A 23,624-nucleotide genomic window follows, 5' to 3' on the forward strand; every position below is an offset into this window, starting at 1 on the left:
TGACTGGTTGACAGGTATGAGAGATTAGCCTGTGACTAAGGTCAGGACTCAGTCTGACCAGGGTGAGGGCTCAGTCAGTGTGTGACCAGGGTCAGGGCTCAGTGTGTGACCTTGGTCAGGGCTCAGTGTGTGTCCAGGGTCAGGGCTCAGTGTGTGACCCGGGTCAGAACTCAGTGTGTGACCAGGGTCAGGGCTCAGTGTGTGACCAGGGTCAGGGCTCAGTGTGTGAACAGGATAAGGGCTCAGTGTGTGACCATGGTCAGGGCTCAGTGTGTGACCAGGAGATCAGGGCTCAGTGTGTGAACAGGGTCAGGGCTCAGTGTGGGACCATGGTCAGGGCTCAGTGTGTGTCCAGGGTCAAGGCTCAGTGTATGACCTTGGTCAGGGCTCAGTGTGTGTCCAGGGTCAGGGCTCAGTGTGTGACCAGGGTCAGAACTCAGTGTATGACCATGGTCAGGGCTCAGTGTGTGACCAGGGTCAGGGCTCAGCGTGGGACCATGGTCAGGGCTCAGTATGTGTCCAGGGTCAGGGTTCAGTGTGTGACCAGGATCAGCGCTCAGTCTGACCAGGTTGAGGTCTCAGTGTGTGACCAGGATCAGGAAAGTGTGTGACCAGGGCCAGGGCCCGTTTAGAGATAGCCCATTCAACCTTGTCTGCTACCACTGCCCTAATGGCTCACAAGCCCTGCAGTGCCTCATGAATATTTAGAGACAAGAACCATAGTTCAATGCAGAGATTAGGTTCCTTGGGAGCAGAATTAGATCAGAACTTTCCGGGTCACAGAGTGCATTAGAACTGCTGACTCCTGCCCCATCCCTGGGAGCTTGGCTCTTAGGCTGGATCAGGACCCTTCCCACGGTCAGGGCCTGTCTCATCAGCCATTTGACATCCAGTGGAGGTTTTCTGGAAAGCAATTCTAGGGAAGGAGAGGGAGGAAAGAAGAAAGAGCGGCAGGGAAAAAGGGGGGCTAAGGGAGGCAGGGAGCCTGCATCCCCCTTGGGCTTCCACCTGCCTGCTGCTGGGAAAGGTGGATGGAAACAGCACCCCACTTCCCAGGCGCCACCATGGGCGGCAACCTTGAAACCCCTCGCAGCCGCAGCCGGCCCGGCCAGGCTTGAGAAACAGCCCCGCCTCTTGGCTCCCCTGGGGCCTGTGGGCGGCAAGGCAGGCCCTTCTTCTGAGCCCTTTACATAAGTGCTTGGAAAGGGTTTATTAGAGTGGCTCTATGGCCCTGACCGCAGGCGGGCGGCCTGGCCAGCACGCATAGGAAGCCGGACGGAGCTTTCCCAGAAAGGCCGCGGGGCTGACGCCTGTGGGTTTTGATCATGTTTCTGAAGAGGAAAGGGCAGGCTTTTTAGAAGAAGTACTGAATTAGAAAAAACGAGAAAGAAAATACTTCCAGACAGTAGCAGCTCTACTAATAATGGCGTGGAAAATAATTTGCGACTCAGGGCCCTGGGGAGGAGGTGTGCTGAGACCAGGGCCTGGGTGCCTGAGAGTTCATGAGACCTCTCCTCAGAGCTGGGCCAGAGGGGAGGCCTCTTTCCCTGAGCCCAGATTACCGAGGGCAGTGGAGGCACTCGTCCACCCTCCCACGGGAATTGGCGCTGTGGGAGGGAAGCCCCAGTTGGGGAGGCTGCCGGGGATCCCTGCTGACAGCTGGGGAGGAGCACCTACCCCGCAGTCTGCTCCTGACCTGCTGTCTTTCTTTCCCTAGGTCCTGATCTCAGAGCCAGTGGACAGACAGTCAATCTCTCGCCTTCCCAAAGCAGGCCCTACTCCCCAGGCAGCCTCCTGCCAGAATGAACCTGGCCCAAGGGTCCCAGCCCCCCAACCCACAGGCAGGGGAAGCTGGACGCCAGGGGCATCCCTCCCTGCCAGCCTCAGGGAGCGAACGTGGACCAAACCCACAGGGATTCCGGATGCCAGGCCCATTTTTGTACTTAACTTTTTCTCTGAAACTTTGTTTTGTTAGTTGTTGGTTTTTATTTTTTGTATTTCGGCCATACCACAGAGCAAGATGGCCCAGGTCTGGGCTGAATAAAACGAGGTTTCTCTACCCTGTGCATCTGCCTGTGGCCTGCGGCTGGGCTGGCCAGAGCTAGGCTGGTCTCAGGGGATGTGTTTTGGCTTCATTCTTCCCTAGAAACGTGGGACGAGTGTAGCCACCACGCCTGTCCAGGACACGGCTTGATCGCGAGGGCCTCACGCCCATTGTAGAAACCCAGGCCAAGCCTATGTCATGGGAGCAGGACCACATCCCACTGGGTGTGGGATCCCCTGCAGGGTGGGGTGGATGGCTTCCGCCCACTGGCCACCAGCTCAGTCACCCAGTCCTTCACCACCCCCTTCTGGAAACTTCCTGCAACCTCACACTCCCAATGACCACATCATGGACGTCCCTGCTGGCTCTCTCACTTAGTCACTCACTCCACCACCCACTTATTCCCTTACTCACATATTGAGTGCCTACTGAATACCAGGCACACACAGGAGAGTCAGACACAGTTCCTGCTTTCAGGGAGGTCACAACCAAGCTTAGTGAGATAGCACCTGGAAGAGTTAAAGCTCCATGAGGCTCTAAAGGGCAAGCCTTTCATCTCAACTGGGGAAATGGCAGGACCTTCATGTGGGAGTGATATCTGACCAGAAAGGAAGAAGAGAATTCTTGGCAGAAGGGACAGCGTTGAGCAGAGACCAAGAGATGGGCCTGGAGGCTAGTGGGGATGAAAGTGGGTGATGGGGGGAGGCCCCGTGGCTGCCGCAGCCCCGCTCTCCTGCCCTGGCTGTGGTGTCCACAGAGGCCCAGGACACCTTCCCTTTTCCTTCCCCTCCCGTGAGCCCTCCGGATTCCTCTGCATCCACCTGGCTCCTGCCAGCGTCCTTTCTTCCAGGGGAGTAACACTAATGAGAAACCCTTCTCTGGAGGGAAAGAGTCTTGGTCTGAGAACCAGGGCTCTGGGTTCCAGAGCCAACTCTCCTGCTCACTGGCTGTTTGACTTTGGGCAAGCCAGGCTATGCCTCTGGGCTTCAGTTTCCCCATCAATAAGTGGGAATGAGCCAAGGAGCTACTGCTGCAGGGGGGCTCCTGGGTGAGCTACAGGGGTGAAGCTACACAGGGCCACCGCCCTGCAGCCCATTTATACTCAGAGATCTTATAAGGAGCGGGTATCTTTTGGCTCTGATGCTGTCCTTGCCTCGAGGCCCCTGGCAGCAACTGGGCCCTCTGATGGGGCCAAGAGGAGGGCTTTTTGCAGCCATGCTGTCCTTCCAGAAGGGCCCTGGCCCTGACCCACTGGAGCCCTCGGGCCACTCACTGGCCCAGGCAGCAGGATGGAGTGGAGCATGGCTGCTCGATGCATCTCTTGGATTCGGCCCTGCTGTGGCACAGGGCAGGTGAGGTGGCCTGGGCCAGGAGCACTGAGCAGGAGTGAGGGCAGAATCCTGTCACCCGGGGGTCACTTTCTGTGACCCCCCCCCCACCATGTGTGTCTTGGCAATGCTGTCCTTACTCCAGCCCCGCCCTTTTTCTTTCCCGGTGCTCCCAGGAGTGAGAGCAGGAGGGGGCCAGACAGTCCCTGCATTCTAAACTATCAGAAGGACTGTATGAGGTAGTCCAAAGTCCCCAGTTTGCAGCTCAGAAAACAGGCCCAGAATGGGGACAGGACCCGTGAGAGGCCACAGGCAGGTTTGAGGCAGACAGGGCTGGAACCCATGTCTCTAAACCCCAGCCCAGGGCCAAATGCTGGATGTGTGCAGTTTTCTGGAAAGAAGATCTGTGCCTTCTGTGCATGCTCAAGGTTGGGAGGGGGTCTTAGGCCCAAGAAACAGGATTGAGTAGAAAGGGAGTAGCTTTTCCAAAAAGAAGCACATTGCAAACTGTGAGTGAGGAGACACACACGAAGAAATGGAGACGCCCGGATACCACATTCCTGCGGGCGCACAAACCTTCTGCTGAGAGTTCAGGTCCCCAGGGGGCCGGCAGATGTCCCCAGACCTGTCTTGGCCAATCTCCACAAGCTGGCTGAACCCTTTGAGGCAATGATCCCTGGGGAGGGGCTTCAGGGTCTGCCCCCTAAAAGGAAAGAAGGCTTCCTATAATAACTCTGGGCCCAGAGAGAGGGAAGACAGCCACCACGTGGAGTGACCGCGTGCAGCCCTCACCGGTCCCTGCAGGCCTGTCTCAGTGTCGCCCCGTCAGTGCAGCCTTGAAGCACCGCCCTAGCCATGACAATCCTTCTGGGAGGAAGCTGCTGGCTCATCCCTCCTCAAGCGCAGGGGTTTACCAGGTATTTTTCCTCCACATAGGATCGGAGGGGGGGGTGGTCTGTGCCACCAGAACTGGGGAGAGACAAGTTGTAAAGATGGCAGGTGTGCCTCGAAGGCGTGGCAGCCAGGAGGTGCGGAGCTGGAGGGGAGGCCAGGGAGAAGGGTTGGTTCTCTCCCGACCTCTGCCTCTGCCCCTTGAGGTTTTCCTAACCGTGTCACTGTGGGTTTGGACCCCTCCCTCATCACCGCCAGTCCCCTCCCTTAGGCTCACCTGGTGGGAGGTAGATCACCTGGATCCCTCACCCCATCCCAGACCAGGGAAGGATGGGCATGGGCCCTTCCTGTGGGTCCCATCTTCCTCCTGTCTTCCCCTTCAAGGGCCAGCTTAGCCGCCTCCTAGGAGACTTACTTAACTACCCCTTTCCCACACACCCTCACTTCCCCCCTTTAAACTTGAGTGCAGCATGTGGCCTCACCCAGGGCTTCCCCACCCCCACTCTGCCATGGGGGCACATGGGAGCGGGTAGGAGGCACCCAAGCCTCCCCATGCCGGGTCACACAGAGGGCACACAGGTGCCATACTAGGACTGCCCCAGGGCTCCTGGATGCAATGATGTGTGTGTTAGGGGGAAGGCTGCCTGGCTTTGGAGGGGGCTAGAGGGAGGGGTGAGTGAGACCACAGTGGGAGACAGAGAGGGGAGGAGAAGCAGGTCCACCTTCCCCACCTGAATGAAAGAAGGGGTCTCCCTTGGAAGTCACATTCTAAGAAAACTATCTTGGTTAGAGAGGGCCTCGGCACTGACCAGGGGTCCCTGCTGGTCTTTGACAATGTCCGGGTGCTCCCACCCAGGCTTGGCACTTAGCACCAGCCAGGGCCTCCTAGGAGACAACCTGCCACTCACTCCAGGGGCAAAGGCAGGAGGGGCTGAAACTCCTTCCTCAGCCCCATGCTGCTGGGACAGGCACATGGTGACCCGTCTCCCCTCCTGACCCAGCACCGCCCTTTGGGGGTCACAGACAGAGAGGGCCACTGCCAGCACATGTGGGCACTGATGAAAGGACCTGAGAGTCACCTGTCCAGCCTCCTTCCCTGTCCTCTGCTTACTCAGCCCCACTTCAGAGAAGAACACCACCTCTCCTAACAGACGCTGCCTGTTAGACACACCTTGAGTGGAAATGGACTTCCCTTGCCTCTTGGTCTGGGCTGCCAAATCTACTAGGTAATGACAAGTTGGGGTGGATGTGGCTAGAGAGCAGGAAGGACAGAGCAGAGGCAATGCTAGTGGCAGAGGGCCTGGCTGTCCCCACGGGGCCTCAGTGCCCCCATCTGTGTCCTGAGGGGGCTCCTTGATCTCTGTGCTGTTCCATGTCTGCCAGAGAGGAGGAAGGGGCGAGGAGAAGGAAGAGCAAGGGAGAAGGGAGGGGGAGGGAGACTGAGCAGCGGAGAGAGAGGTGATGGGCAATGCCAGCTGTGGGTGTGGCCTCATAGTGGGACTTCTGCTGGGCAGAGCAGGACAGCCAGTGGAGAGAGCTGGGGAGGGCCTGGCACATCACGCAGCTTGGGGCTGCCGCAGACAGAGACCTGAAGCTGGGGCATTAGACCTCAAACCGAGAACCAGGCCTAGAACCTTCAGAAAGGCTTACTGATGGAAACAGAGGCTGCCCACCTGCCCTGGGCATGATGTGGCAGGGTGGTGGCCAGGGGCAGGACTGGGGATGTGGCATGAGGGGGGCTGGGGCCGGGCCAGGGGTAACCTCTGATGAAAGGCAGCATAATGGGTCCAGCTCAGACCCCGATCCCACAGTGGCAAGCTGTCCGGGCCACAGCCTCCATCTTTGCCCCCCACGCCATGCCCCAAATGCCTATAGCTCCATGTCGCGTCCTCCTTACACAAGGCAGCCACATTCTCCCCGTAAGGCCCTGATCTAAAATATCACCTGTCTTCCACCTTTTTTGAGGCTTAGTTGCCATCGAGTTGATCCCGACTCATGGCGACCCCATCTGTGCAGGGTAGAACTTCTCCATAGTGTTTTCAAGACTGTGACCTTTCAGAAGCAGATCGCCAGGCCTTTCTTCCAACGTGCCTCTGAGTGAGGTTGAACCACCAACCTTTAAGCTAGTAGTCAAGCCCTTAACTGTTTACCCACCCCGGGGACGCCTCTCAATCCACAGAAACAACTCCGAAGAGAGCATGTTAACAGGCTTCTCGGCCAGGGGTGGGGGGGCCTGTAAGGACATTTACAGGTTTCATGAAAGCAAAGCCTCCCTCCCGGAAAGAGAGAGGGAGGCAAGGGCCCCACCTGTTTACCCAGTCTCCCCTCTGCACGAGGTCTCTTGGCCGGTTCCTTGGCAGGCCACGCTCACCCCTGGTTACTACCCCTCGGGCCAGCTAGGGTTGGCTGGGCTCCCTCAGTGCCGCCTGCCGGGAGTTTTCTGCTTTCTCTGCTGTGGTTGACAACATCTACCCCTCCAGCCTTGCACAGAGTCCCTACTTCCCAGCTCCCACCGGGTGGCTCTTCCCCCTGGTGGTCAAGACAAGAGAAACCAAGGATGCCCAACCATAGCCTCCGAGGCCCCGCTGGCCCCTCCACACAATAGCTGCATCCGGGTACACGGGTACGCACCATCACTGCAGTGGTCTATGGAAAGCGGCCACACACAAATCTCCCTGCAGCCCCAGAATGAGTCATGCAGGCGGTGCCCATGGGCAGGCCTAGCCAGGGTTGGCACCAGCTGGCCAGGGAGAATGAGAGGTGCTGCCCACACCCAGGGACCCCACTGAAACTTCATGGATGAGGGCCAGGAGAGCAGCTGGAACTTGTGGCCGAAGGGTGAGTATGATAGATATCACCTCGGAAACCCTAGCAGAACTTTCTAAGAAGAAAGAATGAGAACATCTGGAAAAAACTTTAACAATAGAACTCAAAATAGGGGAAGTAGGACTGGATTGAGGGCCGCCATTTACCCTGGTTACATGAAATAGCCTTTTTTTTAAATTTATTTATCAAAATCAAATTTAATCTGCTTTGAGTTCCCAGGTACCACGTGGGAAATTCAGTGTCCTCGGTCATTTTTCCCACCCTAGAGTCCCAAACAGTTAAGCACTCAGCTACTAACCGAAAGATTGGTTATTCAAATCCACTCAGTGGTGCCTTGGAAGGCCTGGTGATCTCCTTCCAAAAGATCACAGACATTGAAAACCCAAATGGAGCACAGTTCTACTCTGAAACACATGAGGTCTCCATGGGTCTGAATTGACTCAATGGAACTGTTTTGTTTGTTTGTTTGTATGTTTTAAAGAGGTCTTAAAAGGAGGCCCCTGGGTAGTGCAAATGGTTAGCATACTTAGCTGCTAACCAAAAGGTTAGTGGTTCGAATCTACTCAGAGGCACCTGGGAAGAAAGGCCTGGAGATCTACTTCTGAAAAATCAGCCACTGAAAATCCTACGGAGCATGATTCTACTCTGACACATATGGGGTCACCATGAGTCCAAACCAACTTGATGGCAACTGTTTAGGTTTTCTTCTTATGGTCGGAGGAAGTCTTGTTCTTCCATACCACAAGAAGAAAGTGGCTGTGTGGGAAGTGGCTGGCCTTCTGGGCAAATACGAATTAAAGTGACCCCCACCACCCCACCTTTCCATCTCAACCAGAGGGTTGAGGTGCTCCAACTCAAGATCTGTTCGCCAACTTGAGGGCAACTGGTTGCTGGTTTAGAGGTCTTAAAGGACCCAGAACACCAGGTGAGGCCCTGTTGTCTTCAGTCCCCATAAGTCACCACACACACAGGCTCATTGACTGAACCCTGCAAGGCAGGTGTCTCTGTTCCTGCAAAACTTGGGCACAAGGACCACCATGTAGTCATGTCCCTTGAGGTTCAACACCTCCCCAGGACACTCTCAAGAGCAGGACACTGTCTTTGCTACCAGCACAGCCACAAGCCCCATCGCCCCAGTCAGGGGAACCAACCCAACCTCGTTCCTCTGCCTGCTTCCACCACCCTCTTCCTACCTGTTCAGTCCTACCCTCCCTCTTCCTCTTCAGGGAGACTTTGCGTCATCCATGCAACGTGCATTGATTCCCAGAAGCAACCTCAAATTCTGGCCCTTGGGTGGGCAAGCATAAGTACCTCCTTCTAGAGGTGAGGAAGGGGGAAAGACCCAGCAGGGGAATACTAATACTACCGTTAATAACTAACTTCTTGAACTTTTAGCTATGTCCCAGGCTCTGCTCTAAATGCATACAAAGTTTAGCTCATTTAATCCTCACAATGACTCTAAGAGAGAGGCACTGTTATTAGTCCCATTTTATAGATGGGGAAGTTGAGGCACAGACAGGTTAAGTAACTTGCCCAAGTTTCCTCAACTAGTGAATGGGGGAGCCAGGATTCAAATACAGGCATGCTTCTGGAGACAGGGGTACAGCTTCCACCAGATCCTCAAAAGCTTCTAGGACTAGACAAAATGCCACATACCTGTGCTTTGACATATGGCCAGAGCCAAACTCTTCAAACCTTCATCTCTTTCCTCTGCCAGCTCTCTAGAATGATAACTCATGGAAACAGCAGCTCAAAATTACCTAGTGAGGAAAAATGTAATTCATCATAGTCGTTTCTTGTGGGCAGAGAGTAGGGTCAAATTAAAATAGACAAATCATCAGCTAGTCCATTCAAGGAAAATAATTACACAAAATATGGGGTTATAAAGGGAACATTAACACAACTTGCAGATGACTTTTGAAATTTAAGGGAATATGACCTCATGTTAATAAATCGCAATGTTTCAACATTAAATAATAATTTTCTAGGAATATATTTATAAAGTGTTATAACTGACTCAATGCATATAAAACACAAACAGACCAATGACCACAGAAGAAATTTTAAAAATTCTCATCTCTAAAAAAGACACCAAGTGAGGACCATGGTCTCTGGGAACATCTAGCTCAACTGGCATAACACAGTTGATAAAGAAAATGTTCTACATTCTACCTTGGTGAGGAGCTTCTGGAGTCTTAAAAGCCTGTGAGCAGCCATCTAAGATACTCCACTGGTCTCATCCCTTTGAGCAAGGAAAAATGAAGAAAACAAGATACAAGGAAAAGATTAGTCCAAAGGACTAATGGACCACAACTACCACAGCCTCCACCGGACTGAGTCCAGTACAACTAGATGGTGCCCGGCTGCCACCACTAACTGCTCTGACTGGGATCACAACAGAGGGTCCCAGACGGAGCTGGAGAAAAATGTAGAACAAAATTCTAACTCACAAAAAAAGACCAGACTTACTGGCCTGACAGAGACTGGAGAAACCCCGAGGGTATGGCCCCCGGACACCCTTTTAGCTCAGTAATGAAGTCACTCTCGAGGTTCACCCTTCAGCCAAAGATTAGACAACCCCATAAAACAAAATGAGACTAATGGGGCACAACAGTCCAGGGACAAAGACTAGAAGGCAGGAGGGGACAGGAAAGCTGATAATAAGGAACCCAAGTTTGAGAAGAGCATATGGGGGAAATGCTGAATTGATTTTGTGCTTCTGAATTGATTTAATGGAACTAAGATAATCCTGACACCAAAATCTGACAAAGATAGCCATTCTATCCTGCCCGCCTCAAAATCAGGGCCAGATTAAGGCATGTGAGGGCCCTAAACACTGATAATCTGTGGTACCCCCTCCTTTGCTTACTCACACATTTGAACTGGATATGTGAGTTACATGTATAAACAAACAAACAAAACGTTGCTGTCAAGTAGATTCCAGCTCATAGTGACCCTATAGAACACAGTAGAAGTGCCCCATAGGGTTTCCAACGAGCAGCTGGTGGATTTGAACTGCTGACCTTTTGGTTAGCAGCCAAGCTCTTAACCACTGTAGGTGTGCGTGTGTGTCTTTGCTTTCCATGATGTAACTTCTTTGTAAATGCTACTATAAAATTAATGATTAAATGAAAAAGTGGCATATACCACTTCAGCAGAATGAGATGAAGTGGATTATAAAATTTTTAGTGGGTGAATGTAGCAAGAGTTAGACTCGACAACCCACCCCCACCTCTTGTTCATCAGAAAGAAATAGTATAGTTCCAAGAGACCTGCGGAGATAAGGAATTTCAATTACATGGGAGGGGATCGTGGGAGATAGACGTCAATGAAAGTGTTGAAGTGGTAGGGGCCTCATAGCTTAAACAACCTTGTGCATAGGCACCCTCGTGACCCTGCATGAACTTTATTTCCGGCCCGGACATTCTCATACACTAGAGCTGGTATCAATTTCATTTAATGTCCTGCTAGTTCCCTTCCCCTGCAGCGCTCGCTTTTCCTTGTGTCCTGTCTGCTTGGCACCTACAGGTGTTTGCTTTTGACAGTGGGTGCCTCTGTTTTGTTGATGTGCTAAGCATGTGTATACCTTGCTTATTGGATAACCTGTCCCTGTTCGAAATGATATCCTCAGACAAATTTTACTCCAGGCTGTCAATACAAAATTCCTGGATCAAATACCAGAAGACGGAATCCCAAGTTATCCTGGTGTCTCATGCAGTCGGGGTTGCTCACGATTGTCCAGCACCCAGGGTTTGGCATGCTTTCCCGTATCTCAGATCAGTGCTAGGGCAACAATGGGTCCAGGCATTTTGAACACAACATCCACTCTGTAAAGTCCTAAGGGCCCCTCTCAGGAAGCAGAGAATAAAGATTTGCAAAGTCTTGCAAAAATACAAAAGGCTACAATTTGAATGACTGCTGCTTGCTGGAAACTTGTGGTTAACTAGAATATCCTGTTAGGTTGATAATTTGTCATTTCTTTTCCTTTTTGAGAAATCTGTGTTTTTTTTTTTTTTAATAGATCAGATGATCTGCCACCACCAAACTCCTGCCCCTTGCATGGCTTGATAACATCTGACTAAATGATTAAACCCTGATAAAATTCCCTCTTTGCTGTATCAAGACACACACACCCAAAATATTTGGGGGCTATGCCTGCAATGCCCTGGGAATCCTAAACTGCACAAGAGAGGGAGGGCCTGGGCCTCTGCCGAGGGTTCTCAGCAGCCTGGGAACTTCTCAGCCAAGACATGGACTGTTACTGCACCTGGGATGCCACCCACAGGGAGCAGGACTCTATTTCCCCTGACTTCTGGGATTTGGGTCATCAAAGGCCATCTCATTTCTGATACACAGCACGTTGTCTCTTTCACTTTTTGACATAATTCAGGTCTCTTAAGAAATAATCTGCAGTCAGTGAAATTTACAAGTTTTAACTGTATAGTTCGACGCGTTTTAACAAATTGCTTTACTGTGGTGGCTTGCACGGTGCTGTAATGCTGGAAGTTAAGTCACTGGTGTTTCAAATACCAGCAGGGTCACCCCTGGTGGACAAGTTTCAGTGGAGCTTCTAGACTAAGACAGACTGGGAAGAAAGTCCTGGTGATCTACTTCCAAAAATTAGCCAATGAAAACCCTAAGGATCAGAAAAGGATACTCTCCAGCTGAGCTCAGACACAGCAATGATCATGAAGATGACACAGGACCGGGTGGCCTTTCCTTCTTTTATTCATGGCATTGCCGTGAGTTGCAGTCGACTCAAAGGCAACTAACAGCAACCTCTAGCCGTGTGACTACCCTACAATAAAGATATAGAATAAACCCATCATCCTGAAAAGTTCTCTCATGCCCCTTGGTAGTCCATTTTCCTGCTCCCCAACCCCAGCCCCTGGAAGCCATTGATGTCCTTTCTGTCCCTATAATTTTGCCTTTTCTAGAATCTCATATAAATGGAATCATATACAAAACCTGCAAAAGCTGGAGCCTGTATAAGGCAGAAACCTGTCAGAGAAGGAAAACTCAAATATTTTTCACTAAAATGAACCATGAAAAAGTAGTAAGACTGCACCTTGTCAAAGGCAGAAAACTTGAGAGACCTGGAAAAATAAGGCAGTCCCGTCGAGTTCCAGCTCTCACAGCTTACGCTGCAGTACATAGTCTTCTATGTCCGGCTTCTTTCACGTAACATAATGCTTTTGAGATTCATCCATGTTGTTGTATGTATCAGTGGTATGATCCTTTTTATTAATGAGTAGTATTCTTTTGTGGGATTGTACCACACCTTCTTTTTCCATTTACCGTTAGATGAATACCTGGGTTGTTTCCAGTTCTGGGCCATTACGAACAGACCTGCTGGAAATATTCATATACAGGTTTTTGTGTGGTTGTAGGTTTCCACTGTTCTTGGGTAAATACCCAGGAATGGGATTGCTGAGCCATATAACTTTATAAGAAACCATGCAACTGTTTTCCAAACCCTTATTGGTCTTGCCTGCGGCTGAGGCTTACCGGCAGAGTGGGGTGGCTCTGGGCACTTACTGCAGGAGCTTAAGAGCTCTATAACAATTGCCTGAGCAGGGCAGAGATCAGGCCAGCCCAAGAGGCCCAAGAGGCCTGAGGGATTGAGGGGCTGAGGGGCGGAGGGGCTGAGGGCCAAGAGGCCAAGGGCCAGGAAGAGGCCTGCCTGTGGGCGCAGCCACAAAGCTGTTCTGACCAAAGAACTGTATCTTGAGTCGTTCCTGATCCTGAATTGTAATCTCTTACTTCCCTAATAAACCCCATAATTGTGAGTATGGTCTGTGAGTTCTGTGCGGCCATTGCAACAAATTATCAAACCCAGTAGAGAGTGCCGTGGGAGGGAAAGCTGGTGTCAGAACTGGTAGAAAGGTTGGAGAGAGGAGGTAGTCTAACCTCCACTTCATAGGAGTCAGCTTTGATGTTGATGGTGGTTCTCTCTCTCCCTTGTGAAGTTAGAGGAGGTCAGACTACCCTGCTGCCACCATTTTTATAGCTGGTGTCAGGAGTGGGACTCATCGCAATGGCTCCAGGCTCATGGAGGTATGAGACTTAGGAAGAGAAAGAATGAGCGATGTGGGAAGTGAAACTTATGATTCTTAGATGGTTACTTGGGTTGTTGTTGTTTGTAAAGGCTGAAAGGAAAGAAAGAGATGTTATACTGCAGCTGAGAGGAGAAAGCCCCATCTGGAGTGGCTTGGGGTAAAAGTCAGGCCAGTTAAACAAGATGATTGATAAGGGGCCAAGGTCTTCTGGTTCCACCCACCATACGCTTATGAATAGGAATATAGTCAAGGTGTGAAGAAGTAAAGATGAAACTGGAATGTTTTAAAAAGGGTGAAGTGTTTATTTGAATATACTCTGGATATTGAATGTTTCTCCTACCTAGCGTTGTAAAACAGACCTGCATGTATGATGGAGATGAATATCAAGTATTATAGATAACAGGAGTGTGTAACTCTTCCTTCAGCCAATACTTGATTGGATATGCTAACAGGGAAACTAGGATTTGCCTGAAAGAAACACAGGCTGTTGGTTTGAATGCAGTAGCCCTGTGTATAGGGTATTGGAGGCTTAGGTCAAAAACCTGAGCCCCACCCAGAACCTTTGGAGTCAGGAATTTTGCATTTGAAAGGCCATGCAGCAGAGAAAAATAAATTACTGTTTTACTTTTGAATTTCAAGCAAGCAGTTTGCCATTGGGTACATCGAGGCAGGAAAACTCAGTGCCCATCAGAAGAACCCCTTTCCAGGACTGAAGTGAAAGGGAGCCAGCGAGTAGACAGCCTGGTATGCTTACTTGAGGTGACCACCTGGGGTAACGAGATGAGTGGAAGTGGGGGAAGTGCGGCAATGAAGAGATGGGCTGAGTTTGGACATGTTCCATTGTCACACATTGACCACAGGGGCAAGGGATGAGAGAGGGAGAGAAAGGGCAGGATGGTCTGAAGCGCAGGGAAGCATGTGGACTCCTGAGCCTATGGCTGGTACCCACTGAGCTAGCCCAGTAGAGATGAGCTGACCAGAACCCCGAATGAATGAAGAGAGAGAGATATTTGACACCGTGAGCTGGTGTAAATTGCTGCAATTTGATGGCTTACTCTGGACTGGACTTTGCTTATGGATGCAGGTGCTCAAAGTTCCAACTGGAACAGAAGATTCTTCACACCAAGGAACATGCTTGTTTCCTTGGAGTACTGTACTGGTTTCATAGGGAAGGACAATTTAAACATTGGCTATAGAAAATGGGGGGAGATAAAGGCATGAAGCGGCTGGCTCACACGCTCAGAAATGGGCTCACCTCTTCTTCTGTCAGGAAGTTAGTCATGGGGCAGGGGTTGAGTTGACCTAGACAGTAGTTGGGTTTGGGTTTTGCTGTGGCTACTGTTAGCGTCAGGAGCCCTGGTGGCACAATGGTTAAAGTGCTCGGCTGTTAACCAAAAGGTCAGCAGTTCAAACCCACCAGCTGCTGTGTGGGAGAAAGATATGTCAGTCAGCTTCTGTAAAGATTACAGCCTTGGAAACCCTATGGAGCAGTTCTACTCTATCCAGTAGGGTCACTATAGGGTCACTATGAGTCAGAATCAACTCAACAGCAACAGGGTTTACTGTTAGTGTCAGCGTACCACAAGTTTCCGATTTCTCCAGCAGTGAGCTGTTGTTACTTTGTGCTTAGCTTGGAGCCTGGGGTACCCGAGGGAATTTCTCATCGTTCCTGCTCCACCCTCAGCTTTCAGTAGTCCCACACCTGCACCACAGGGGCTCTCCTCTTGCTCTTGCTCCCCACCTAGTGGTAGACTGCTGTAGCTTGTTGTCGTTATGGATTGTGCCAATGTCAATTTCTTAGTTTTCATACAGTATTGTGGTCAGTGGGATGTTGGCATGGAAGGGGTGCTCAGGGAAAGGTGCATGGGCCTTCTCTGCACATTTCTTTGCAACCTCCTATGAATCTATCATTATCTCAAAATTAAATAAAGAAAGAAAGTTTGAAACTCCCCTGGCAAAAAAAAATTATCTCAAAATTAAAAATATGTGTAACTAGAATCCAATCGCTTCTAATTGCCTGCCCTGCTATCAGCCTGGTCCAAGCCACTATCAGCTCTTGCCTGGATTATTGCAACAGCCTCTGTCATTGATTTAATTGTGTCCACCCAGAATATGTGTTGCAAATCCTAACCCCCATACTTGTTGTTATGATCGCATTTGGAAAGGGGTTTTCTTTGTTATGTTAATGAAACAGGATTAGTGTAGAGTGTGTCCTAAATCAATCTCTTTTGAGATATAACAGAGATTAACAAGCAAGCAAGCAAGCAGAGATGGAGGAAGAGAGATGAGCCACAGGAAGATCGCCCAGGAGCAGAAGCTCAAAAGAGACAAGAAACTTCCTCCAGAGCTGACCAGAGAAAGAAAGCATTCCCCTAGAGCTGGCACCCTAAATTCGGACTTCTAGCCTCCGAAAGTGTGAGAAAATAAATGTCTGTTTGTTAAAGTCACCCCGTTGTGATACTTCTCTTACAGCAGCACTAGGTAACCAAGACAGCCTCTTAACGGGTCTCCTTGCTTTTAGTCTGTTCTCAACAGAGCAGATCCTAAGGCAATCATCCCTCTGCTCAGAATTCTCCAGTGGTTCCTCATTGCACAGAGTCCTTACAGTGGCCTACCAGGCCCACATGATCGGCCTGCGTTACCCCTCTGGCCTCATCTCCTCCCGCTCTCTCCCTCACTCCATGCCAGCCACACTGGCCTCCTGGCTGTTCTGGAACATACCAGGCCCTCTCTTAGCCAAAAGCCTCTGCAATTACTGTTTTTTCTGCTTCACCCTTTCCCTGCTATTGGCAAGGCTCACTCCCTCACATCCTTCAAGGTTTTGCTCAAACATCACTTACTCAAGGAGGCCTACCTTGACCACCCCACTGCAGCCCCTGCTTCCAATCGCCATGATTCTGTTGTTCTGTTAACCACCCCCACCCCCACCGTCCCAGCCCAAGGCACTTACCACCTTCTAACATACTGAATGACTTTTATTTTTAATGTCTATTGTTTATGTCGAGCTCTCTCAACTAGAATGTACATTCAACAAGGACGGGGGTCGTGGTTGGTCTTATTCACCACCAGATCCCCAGCATCTAGAACATTGCTCTAACTAGCCCATAGTGTGTGCCTAATAAAATGTTTGAATGAATAAATAGGCGAGTATTTGTGTGCAGGCATATTTAATAACAACGACTACCTTTTAGGAGCCCCGGGTGGCACAAACGTTTAAGTGCTCGACTACTAGCTGAAAGGTTGGCAGTTTGAACATATCCAGAGGTGCCTCGGAAGACAGGCCTGGAAATTTGCCTCTGAAAGGTCACAGCCTTGAAAAGGCTGACGGGGCTCTGTTCTACTCTGTGCACATGGGGTCGACGCAACTAACTAAGAACAACAACTACCTTTTATTGAGTACTTCAGAGTTTACCCAGGCCCGACGCTAAATGCTTTCGTACATTCTTGTTGTTGTTAGGTGCCGCTGAGTCGATTTCAACTCATAGTTACCCCACGTGACAGAGCAGAAATGCTCCATAAGGCTTTCTTGGCTGTCATCTTTATGGAAGCAGATCACCAGGTCTTTCTCCCTGGAGGCTGGGTGGGTTTGAACCTCCAGCCTTTCAGTTAGCAGCCTCGTTCTTAACCGTTTTCATATATTATCCCCCTTTTATTCTTTATAGCTCTCCTATGGGGTAGGTGTTAGAAGGGCTACTTATCTTTCAGGTAAGGTAGACCCAAGGGGCACAGTACCCAGAGTCCTCAAGATTTTCAGGGACTTACATAAATGTTTAAGACCTGAAAAAAACCTTAGTTCTAAAATAAAAAACTACAAAATAATCCAAATTAATAAATGCTCAATCAAATGTCTAGAAAATGTCAATGTTTGTTAATTTATGTCATTAACTCTATGTCAACTTCTTTAATTATTAAATGTAGTGTTCATAAGAATTTCATTACATTCGAAAAGAATTGGTAGATTAGTTTTTTTTTAACTCCGTGAACACTTTAAGAATACAAATGAGTGTCCAAGGACTGCTGAGAAATCTTGGATAATTATACTGTAAGTGAATTGTGTGTAGTCATATAATTTCCAAGCCAAAATTTAAAAAAAAATCACTTCATATTATTGTACAGTAAAATGATATAGTTACTGTAATAATTCTGTGCACTTTAATATTTGATGAGGGAGGAGCCTCCGAAAGTAAAAGCACCTCCTCCTAAACCAGTTGCCGACCCCATGTCTGCAGGGTAGAACTTGGGCTCCATAGAATTTTCATGGCTGTGACCTTTCAGAAGCAGATCGCCAGCCCTTTCTTTGGAGGTGCCTCTGAGTGGGTTCAAACCACCAACCTTTCAGTTAGCAGCTGAGTGCTCAACCATGGCGCCACAAGGGCTGCTTAGAGACAGCCTAGACTTAAAATAGCCATTCATATAACTAGCCCCATTTTACAGACTGAACCGCATGATCTACAGTGTCCTGGTCACACTAGTCAACCTCCCACAATTTCTCCAGGCCAATCCCTCCCACCCCTGCCCCCTCCTTCCCACCTTCCTCCTTCAGCCAAGCCTACCCTGGACCTAGGTACACACAGGGATGTTTGTGTGTACGTGAATGTATATGGAACAGTCAGGCAAGATGAGCAGTCCAGTGCCTGGGGCTTAGGCTCTGGCTGCTCCCCTTCACTATCGCTCCACTGTCCCAGCTCCATCGCCCCCTAGGACCCTTCCTGGCCCTTGAAAGGTATGTCAGCAACGAGGAAACCGACTATTCCCCAAATAGCCACTAGATGGCACCACAAGCTCACGACTGGGCATCCGTGGGTCCCTTCAGGGAAACAGCAGACCAGGGAACCAGCAGACCAGGGAACCAGCCTCCTCAGAGATGATGCTGGCTTTGTTTTCACTGCTGTGGCATGCCCAGAGCGCATCCTTTGGACCTGGGTTCCCTGCGCTAGGAAGCTTCTAGACCAGGGGAAAATTGATGACAAGGACCTTCCCCCGGAGCCAACAGGAGAGAAAGCTTCGCCTGGAGCTGGAGCCCTGAATTCGGACTTCTAGCCTCCTAAACTGTGAGAGAATAAATTTTTCTTTGTTAAAGCCATCCGCCTGTGGTATTTCTGTTGTAGCAGCACTAGATAACTAGGACAGATACCAACAATTTTTTTAGACTGGATGATTCTAACATTTTTTTTAAAAAATAATAAACAGGAAAACTTTCTTAAATAGCATTAAAGAGAACTGACCCTACAGATATTAAACATTTTATGAAGTCTCAATAATCAAAACAAAGTGGTCCTAAAACATGGATAAACATTAGCGCAGTGAAACACAACAGAAAGCCCAGATATAGACCCAAATACAAACGAAAATACACGATGTTGAAGAAATGGGGGGGGGGGGCATATTTGATACTTTACGCTATAACTCAAATTCCAAACGGGTCAAAAATTTACATGTAAAAAAATGAAATAAAGTGAGTACAGGAATTCAGAATGGAGTTTTTTTCTTATTATGTCTCAAAATCTAGAAGTCATAAAATAAAAGATTTATAAATTCAAATACATTTAAAAAAATCACAGGGAAAATATAAGCCAAGTGCAAATATAAACAACAAATTGGATTTAAAAAAATTTCCAACAAATATAACCAAAAAAACCAGCTTAATTATCCTAATATTTAAAGAGCTTCTAGATGTCAAAAACAAAATAAAAATACCAACACTAGAAAAATAGATAAAACGACAGTTCACAGAAAAGGAAACACGATGGTTCTTAAACTTATTACAAAAATGCTCAACCTTACTCAAAATAAGAGAAGTGCAAATTAAAAGGTGTCAAGGTAATTAAATGGAGAAAGCTATTTTCTGGAACAATCGGATATCCACATGGGGAAAAAAGGAACCTTGGCCTTTACCTCATACCATACACAAAAATTAACTCAAAATGGATCATAGACCAAAAGCCGGAACTATAGACTTTTAGAAAAACATGGGAGAAAAATTTCAAGACTTTAGGATGGGCAAAGATTTCCTAGACAAGGCACAAAAACTGCAACCATTTAAGAAATTATAAATTGGGCTTCATCAAAATTAAAAACTTCTGCCTTCAAAAGACAACCAAAAAAAAAAACCCCAAACCCATTGCCATCAAGTGGATTCCGGCTCATAGTGACCCTATGTGCAATGTAATCAATCACACTCGCTACAGTATTTAAAATTAAAAAGACTGACAACACTAAGTGTTGGCAAGGATATGGACTACTGAAACTCTCATAGGAATCTAAATGTTACAACCGCTTTGGAAATTGGTTGGATAGGGGTTCGATCCAGCAATCCCACTCCTAGGTATTTACCCACATGAAAGCATATGTTCATCGGAAGACTTGTACTCAGATGTTCACAGCTTTATTAAATAACTCAAAACTGGAAACTACTCAAATGTCCATCAACAACAGATGAATAAATAAATTGTGGGTCTATCTATACAAAGGAAGACTACTCAGCAATAAAAAGGAACAAACTACTGATACTCATAACAGTGATGACTCTTAAAAATACTACAGTAAGAGAAAGAAGAGACATCAAACAGTTCATACTATATGATTTCACTGACTTGAAATTCTAGAAAAGGGAAATGTAATCAGTAGTTACAGAAAGCAAATCACTGGTCGCTTGAGGCATGTGAGGATTGACTGGGAAGGGACAGGAGGAAATTTTGTGAGTTGATGGAAATGTTCTATACTCTTGCTTATGAATAGTGGTTACGTAGGTGGACACATTTGTCAAAAATTATCAAACAATACACTTAGAACAGATAACTTTATTGTACGTAAATTTATACCTCAATAAAGTTGATTTTTTTTAAAAAAGTAAATGCTGGAGGAAGACAGCAAAAACTGTGTGGTTTGCTGGAACTTCAAAAGCAATAAATAATTGAACAATAAGCAAAAAAAACTACACTGAGATGCAATTTTTCACTTATCAGATTGTCAAAAATTCCCAAAGTTTAATAACACACGGTGTTGGCATGGCTATGAGGAAATAAAGACTTTCAATCACTGACGATGGGAATGTAAGTGGTATAACCCCCAAAGAGGGCATTCTGGCAATATTTACAAAATTACCCATGCTTTGACCCAGCAATTCCTCTTCTAGGATTTTATCCTAGAAATAAACTCAAGCACAGGTGAAATAACATATGTTAGAGGTTATTCATCACAACATTGTTTGAAATAGCAAAACACGAAAAATAATTTACACGTCCATCAAAACAGGACAAGTTAAATAAATTGATACATCCATACAGTGGAATACTGTGTGGGTGGTGCGAACGGTTAAGCCCAACAACTAGCAGATAGGCTGTGGTTCAAACCCACCCAGAGGCTCCTCGGAAGATAGGCCTGGTGATCTGCTTACAAAAGGTCACAGCCTGGAAAAATCCTAGGGAGCAGTTCTACTCTGCATACATGGGGTCGCCAGGAGTCAGAACCGACTCCAACCAACTCAAGGGTACCTAACAACAACAATCCTGGGACTAGAGAGCTTGCTGTCCCGTCCCCAGTGACTTAAGGTTTTTGCTTTGTCTGAGAGAACAGTCCTCCGGGAAGTGGGTGGTATTTCCTGCCTGCAAACAGCAGCCAATCACCTCTTGCTTGTCTGTGCCACCAGGGGGCTTTCTCCAGGCTCCTGCTCTGCCTCCAGTCTTCCTCTTGCACACCCAGGGAAAAAGAGCAGAGCAGTGAGTGCCAACTCCCTCCTGCCCTCCTCGTGCTCTGTCAAAGGCAAAACAGTTTGTGTCCTGTCTCTCCTTGAAGAAGGAGCTTGTCGCTCTTTGGATTCCTTTCTCGTGGTTGCCTTATGACCTCAGCTCTCTGATGGGTTGAAGAAATTACGGTTTCGCAGATTATCTGGCTTTTTCTTGTTGTTAGAATGGAGTGAGGTTCTTCTGTGGCATTCTACATCCCAAAAAGAAGTTGAAGTCTGCTACTTCCCTTTTCTTTTTTTTAAATTGTGATCAAATACATGTAACAATAATCAAAGTTTCCTGTCAATGACTTCTACTGCCCTCTAGGACAAAGTCCATGGCTTATACATCGTCTCATGGTTTGTCTCATTTCCCTATAGTTTGGGTGGTGCTTGCTGTCACTTGTGTAGCTGACATTTACTGAGCCTTCACTATGTTCCAGGCACCGTTCTGTGGCGTTCCTGGTGACACAAACGGTTAAGCCTTCAACTACTAGCTGAAAGGTTGGCAGTTCAAATGCAGCCAGAGGCTCCTCAGAAGACAGGTCTGGAGATCTGCTTCTGAAAGGTCTCAGCCTTGAAAACCCTATGGAGCAGTTGTACTCTGCACACATGGTCGCCATGAGATGGAATCAACTTGATGGCAACTAACAAGAACAAAGAATAGGGAAAGCCTACATCTTCAAGAAATCCGTCTTGGAAGAAGTACAACCAGAATGCTCCTTAGAAGCAAGGATGGTGAGACTACGTCTCACATACTTTGGACGTGTTATCAGGAGGGATCAGTCCCTGGAGAAGGACATCATGCTTAGTAAAGTAGAGGGTCAGTGAAAAAGAGGAAGGCCGTCAACAAGATGGATTGACACAGTGTCTGCAATAATGGGCTCAAGCATAACGATTGTGAGGATGGCCCAGGGTCACTATGAGTCAGAACCGACTCAATGGCACCTAACAACAACATGTCTTCAAGATGTAGCGTTATGTGAACAAATTCACAGAACTTGCAGAACTTGGTGTTTGCTATGTTGTCATTTGTTGTGCAAAAAAGAAAAACCAGGATATATATATATTTGGATTTTCTTATATACATGTGATTGTTAGGGTTGTGTTTCAGCTTGGCTGGGCCATGATTCTCAGTGGTTTGGCAGTTATGATGTAGTTTGTCTATCATATAATAATTTGATCACTTTCAGGAAGGGATCTGCTGTGAGTAGCCAATTAGCTGAAAGGGAGTTTCCCTGGGGGTATGGCCTGCATCCAATATAGGTGGAATTTCTGGCAAGGCTTGCGGGCTTTTGCTTGCTCTGGATCCTGCAGCTGGCTCCTGTTCATGTGACCTTAGGACTTGAGCTAGCAACTGACTTGCCAATCTTGTGTTCACCAGACCCTGCAGCTACATGAGTCAGGAGAAGCCTCCAGCCTGACCCACAGATTTCGGACTTTCCAACCTCTACAACTATGTGAGCCATTTCCTTGATATAAATCTCTGTCTTGCTACATATGTATTTAGGTATACATATATACACATACACGCACCTATCTATAGACAGTGTTATGGATTGAAATGTGTCCCCCAAAACTGTGTGTCAACTTAACTAGGCCATGTTTCCCAGTATTGTGTGATTGTCCACTATTTTGTCATCTGATGTGACTTCCCTATGCGTTATAAATCATGCCTCTATGATGTTAATGAGGCAGGATTAAAGGCAGTTATGTTAATGAGGCAGGACTCAATCTACAAGATTAGGTTGTGTCTTCAATCAACCTTTTTTGAAATATAAAACAGAGGAGTGAGCAGAGACAGGGGACCTCATATCACCAAGAAACAAGAGCCAGGAGAACAGTGTGTCCTTTGGACCTGGGGTCCCTGTGCTGAGAAGCTCCTAGATCACGGTAAGATTGATGACAAGGAACTTCCCCCAGAGCTGACAGAGAGAGAAAGCCTTCCCCTGGAGCTGGCACTCTGAATTCGGACTTCTAACCTCCTAGACTGTGAGAGAACAAATTTCTCTTTGTTAAAACCACCCACTTGTGGTATTTGTGTTATAGCAGCACTAAATAACTGAGACAGAGAGCGGCGCTTCACTGGTTTTGCTTCTCTAGAGAACCCAGCCTAAGATAATGTATTAAAAAAACCCAAAAAACCAAGAAACTAATAGCAGGGGGTGCCTGTTTGGAGGAAGGTGTGGGAAGTATGTGGATGGGGTCAGGAATGTGAGGGATAATTTTCTTTGTGCCTTTTTAATCTTTTAAAATTTTTTGGGCCATGTGAATGTATTAGCTATTCAAAAGTTAAATAACTATTTTAAAATAACACCAAAATAATATTAATGTATATTAACACATCAACATAGTATAATTGTAATCATTTTTTTAAAAAATATTATTCATTAGGTTGTTTTAAGGAAAAAATCTATAGAGACAGCAACTAGTCCAATAAAGGGACATATTCAACTACAATAACAGCCACTATTTTTAACCCACCCCTAAAATCCCTGCCCACATCCTCCTCATACTTTAGGTTCCAGTTCCCCAAAATGAAGTGCCCAGGTACCTCTTCCGTCTGTACCCTTGCAGGGGCCTTCCCCTTTGGCTGACTATCTTTCCCTTTCTCTTCTCTCATGGCTCACTTAGCTGCAAGTCTCAGGCATCACCTCCTCCAGGAAGACTCCTGTGATTGACACACACCCTCATCCTCCCTCTTCATCCTCCCTCCATCCATGGCAGTCCTCACCCTTTGTGGACTGCCAGGT

Source organism: Trichechus manatus, unplaced genomic scaffold (assembly GCF_000243295.1).
Source record: "Trichechus manatus latirostris isolate Lorelei unplaced genomic scaffold, TriManLat1.0 scaffold00030, whole genome shotgun sequence".
In the NCBI taxonomy this organism is placed as follows: Eukaryota; Metazoa; Chordata; class Mammalia; order Sirenia; family Trichechidae; genus Trichechus; species Trichechus manatus.